Source organism: Limulus polyphemus, unplaced genomic scaffold (assembly GCF_000517525.1).
Source record: "Limulus polyphemus unplaced genomic scaffold, Limulus_polyphemus-2.1.2 Scaffold3472, whole genome shotgun sequence".
In the NCBI taxonomy this organism is placed as follows: domain Eukaryota; kingdom Metazoa; phylum Arthropoda; class Merostomata; order Xiphosura; family Limulidae; genus Limulus; species Limulus polyphemus.
Window position 1 is genome coordinate 44,670 of NW_013669082.1, and position 5,200 is coordinate 49,869.

General features: G+C 30.5%; 1 protein-coding gene across 6 annotated transcripts in view; it reads right to left on the reverse strand.

Annotated features, from left to right (window-relative positions):
- LOC106469411 (vasculin-like protein 1) overlaps positions 1-5,200 on the reverse strand; it is a 30,188-nt gene extending 24,988 nt beyond the window's left edge. For 4 of the 6 annotated variants that reach the window (XM_022397929.1, XM_022397927.1, XM_013929901.2 and 1 more), the window contains exons 1-2: positions 4,989-5,200; positions 4,459-4,516 (exon numbers count right to left, since the gene is read on the reverse strand). The gene's annotated coding sequence lies outside the window, so the exon portion shown is untranslated. Of the gene's footprint in view, positions 1-4,458; positions 4,517-4,905 lie in introns of all 6 variants that reach the window. The other 2 variants (XM_022397928.1, XM_022397926.1) reach the window with 1 other exon arrangement.

The window sequence follows — 5,200 nt, forward strand, 5'->3', positions numbered from 1 at the left end:
CGATGGCACATGATAAAACACACATTCAGCATGTAATGCTGTTTGAATACAAGAAGGGAAACAACACCTCTGTAGCCACAAAGAATATCAAAATTTATGGAAATGTTTTGAATATTCGTAAGTGTCAACAATTTTTCAGCAAATTTTGTTCAGTTGACTTTAGCCTTAAAAATTGTGATGGCAGGGGCCAACATGTTGGAATTGATACTGATGCTCTGAAGACACTTGTTGAGTCTAACCCAAGGCAACACACTTGTTAAATGGCTCTGAAATTGCATGTCTCTCATTAAACAATATGTAGACATCTAAGGAATATGGGAAAACTCTATAAAGAAGGTGTTTGGCTGCCTCACGAACTCTCTGATGATCATCGTTTCCACTATGCGAACGTTTCTTCATCTCTTCTGGCACAAGAACCATTTTTGGACAAAATTGTTACCAATGATAAAAAATGGATTCTCAATGCTAATATTAAATGCCAAAAACAATGACTCAGTCCTAGATAAAAACCACTTCCAACACCAAAACCTGGACTCCATCTGCAGAAAGTGATGCTTTGCATTTGGTGGGACATCAAAAGGAGTAATTCATTTCGCACTCCTCAACCCACAGCAAAATGTCAATGCAGAAATCTATATTTAGCAACTGGAATATTTAAATCAAGCCTTTCATCAGAAACGTCCTTCACTTGTCAATCGGGAAAAGTGTTCTTCTTCTCCATGACATTGCACATCCACATGTTGCACATTTGACGCAACACAAGATTATGGAGTTGGGTTGGGAAGTTATCCCCCACCCACCATATTCTCCAGATAAAGCACCATCAGATTACAATCTTTTTTGTTCGCTACAACACCATCTTAATGGGAAAACGTATGCAAATGTGGAAGGTGTTAAAGAGGACATCGACACATTTTTTGCTTCAAAGCCAAGTGATTGTTTTAATCAGGGCATAAACAACCTAATTGTAAGATGGAAAAGCATCATCGATAATAATGGAGAATATTTCATTTACTAAATGTTTTGTTTTGAGATATAAGTTGTTCGAGTTTTTTCATTTAAAAAAAGTGACATAAATTTCTTGACGACCTAATACAATAAGCTTCGACTGAAAGAACACCCTACTGTAGCCAATTACGAGCTGCAGCTGACTTAAGCAAAAAAGTTTAACTTAACAGTCATCATTTCAAGTAGATTAAAAGCCACAATCTTTTTTTTAACACAAAACTGTCAGTTTAACATTCTTCATGAAACAGTGAAATAAAACAGAGTAACACTAAAAGTTCAATTAGAAATAAGACCTTCAAGTACAACAAAACATTACACAAGAACATTATTATCAGTCACATTTCTGTTCTTAACAACACTTGATTAATTAGACATATGACTTAGGAAGGGGAAAGAGGTGCAATTACACCAGTGATAATTTTTTCAACATTACAATTATTAGTGTCAGCATATATTTTATGTTTCATATTTATTCTACTGTATCACATCCTGCACACTAGGCATTATAGCTACTAAATTTACATCTCAGTGTTTCACAATAATGGTCTGTTATAATGCATGGAAGGAGCTCCTACATCAACTTTTGTTAAAGTGATGGGCACTACACAAATCAAAAGATCAAGTTTTTACGCAAGGTACAATGTGTGATTACTATCAAAACACCATCAAACAGTTTCTATTGATACCACAAGAAAAAATTGATTTAATGGCACCAGACAAACCTTCAAGTGGTAGAAATATCTTAAAATTCCTGGCTGGAAAATGAAACTTTGAACATAGTGCTACTGCTAAGGATCTTAAATAAAATGGAAGTTTAATGATACTACTCAACCTCTTGCTAGAAGCTATCAGTGAAATAGTATTGGGAGACAGAATGTTACAATAAAGTAACAAGTCAATTACTTTTAGATGGTTAATGAAAAAAAATCATATTTTATCCCCAACATTCTGATCAGTAGAATATGTATGAACACTTTCAGACCTCAACTTTAACTTTTAAAGAGACTAGAAACCAATTGCTAGTTTGTTTTTTAACTCTCAGCAAATTTAGGACTGCCACTAACAATATTACATAAAATTAACTGTATCTGTGTCATAATTACTTAATGTTAAATTAAATGTTAATATACATATATCCTATCTATATGCATAAATCTTCAGTGCAACATTTTGTTTTTAAATATAAAACTAATCACATGTGTGTTTTTATTTTAACTATTTCATAAAAGTTAGAAGATGCTATATTTCAACTGAAACTAGTATATCTAGGCCACAAGCACTTTGATAAACATTCTACAGTACACCAATGCTGACTGACACCCTACACTAAAAAGTTTAATTATTAAGAGATCAAGTTTAAATGCCAAAAGGCAAAGGACTTGAAGACAATCAGCCTAACATTTGTGGTATGTATAAATGAAAAAAAATGTAGGAAAAAACCTACAGTTTACATGATTCCTTTTTTATTATTCCTTTCAATGAATAACCAAACATGCTGTTGACAAAACTGTATTATAAAAGCCAGATGGTGCTCTTCTAGCCAGCTGGCCTACATGCTAATTGCCTTAGGAACCAATCAAGTGAGTCAAAGCTGTGGTCTTGCTATTCCATTTCATGATACCTAGCCTGGATACATCATTCAGTTGAAATGACATTTGCAAAATCAGTATGGCATTAACAAGAGAAACAAACTTGTTAATTGCAATTACAGTAGCCTTCTCTACACAGAATCTCACAATATATATAACTGAGGTGTGTGTATCACTGATATATTGATACTTGATAATAAGAAAGCTTCTGAAATGTGTACTAGAAATTTTTTATTGTAACTTCTTTAGTTCTATTAGCAAAACTACAACACTAACTAGCAGTTTACTGGTTAATTTAGAGCTCTGAATTTAGTCATATGTAATGTGACACAACAAATATCCTTTAACTATTTAACAATACAAATATTTTTATAAGTTAATACTGTAGTCCTCCTAACAGAGGCTTTGTACCAAAGGCACCCACCAAGGAATGTGATGACAATAAATCTTTAAAATATTTTTGTAATTTTTAGCAAGATACACTAGGAACTTTTACAAATGAATGAATACAACAGATCAGATGAATAGAAGAACATCTAGAACAAACAGCATAAAGCTTTTAACTAGGATTAATTATTTGCTATATCATAGAAAGGAAAATACTCAGAAATGTCACAACATTTAACCTCAAAAACAAATCATGCCCACATGAATGACAATAAACTTTATACAATGCAACCATGACTGTTTTTAAAATCTAAACATTTCATCAGATGATTATTGAAACTACTTGGAAATAATAATTTTGTGTTTATACTATCTATAAAAGACTTAAGTACAAGTTCCAGCTGGTGTAAAGTATAACCTTTTTACAACACATAAGCAATTCTGCTAGGAATTGTAAATGTTGAATACCTTAAATTCAATAGTCTACAATTACATAAATGTATTTTTTCTGTCTTTTTTTTTCCCTAGAAAATTGGATTGTTTCATATCATCATGTAATTAACTAATACTTAAAAATATGGGTCTTTTTCTGTTTGGTGCCCACCAGCAGATCATTTTGAAAATAACACCATTAATGCAATAAATCAATATATAATAAAACATTATATGATATTTATTTATTTAGTGAATTCTGCAATAATATTAAATGATATTTTTTGAATAAATCTTCATCTTTGTTTCAATTTCTCCATATAAATTCATAAAGATAAGAGTCAAGCATATGGCGATGAGTTCCACATTTATGTTTTGTGAGCACCAAATGAAAATGATCCAAAAATACTTAATTTACTGTGGATTATGGTTTGATTTTCTCTTATCTGTAAGATACAGATCTAATAAATGAAGGAAGTGTATTACAAAATAAGAAAATAACTAAGCTATTACGTTTTATTACTCAATCTCTTTAAACAGTTTTAATCACAAAATTGTTAATATTTTAAATACCAAGTAAAAAATTATAATCAAAGTCTTTTTCTATCTTATAAGTTGTATTCAGTTAACGATGTACAGAGTAATTCAGAATCTTCATGCATTTCAGTTGAAAAATAGTGCATCAAAACCTGAACTTGGTAATATGAAAAACATAAATAAATTATATGATAGATAGTTATTAGAAATATCTAGCATTCAGTAGTAGTATTACCAGGTCATACTTTCTATTCACAGTTTTCATAATCAAATTATTAAGACAACACATTTGAAATTTAGTATGCATCTAATTTATCTTTCAAAAATTAAGTACAAAACCATTTGACTAATTTGAATTTCTCCATTATTTAACTGGGAATGAGATAAACTACAACATGTTTAATGCCATATTTAAGAACAATGCTCAATATTGTTTTCTTATTTTAAGGAGTTTTATATCATTTTACATAGATCAATCAGCATACACTGTGGTCTCAGTAATCACCTGTTGTATTTCTTTTAGATTTCAACGCTGAACTTCAACTGTGTTCCAATTGTTTGACCTATAAAATTAAAACAATATTTACTACATTATACATAACTCATTTGTAAGCTATGTTATGAAAGTTGTGGTTAATAAAAAATTAAAACGCAAGTTTGTTACTAATAGTAATATAATACTAATTGCTATCAGTATTACTAACGAGTTACGTAATTTTAAATCACATAATTATAATATTGTACTTTGTACTTGTAAGTTGTAGTCAGTACAGTTACTCTAGCTTGGACCTAAATTTCTTGTATCACTGGCAGTAATGAATATAATTAGTCGAATTAGGGAACTAAACACAATACTGTTATTAGTATGTTATAACACAATGAAATATAATTTCCTGCCAAAAGCACTATCAAACGTTAAACAGTTTTTAATTCTCACTTTAGCTAAGCCTACCTCCAATATGGAGTTTGCCTTTATACTTGTTAAGCCTAAATATTAACTTTTTTAAAGAAACATTACATGCCAAGTTAACTTACGACGCGTTAATTTACAGTATAAAAAAGGTTAACACAGCTTCCTTGACTTCCGTCAATACATAGCTATTTGAATGTCATTGAAAATTGTACTTTAAATATAAAGATTAAAACACGAAACATATGGCAGTGATTTGTAACTACAGGTTAGTTTTCATACAAAATGGTTGCTTTATCCACAACCATAAACTTCAACCGCAGTTCAAAACAACAAT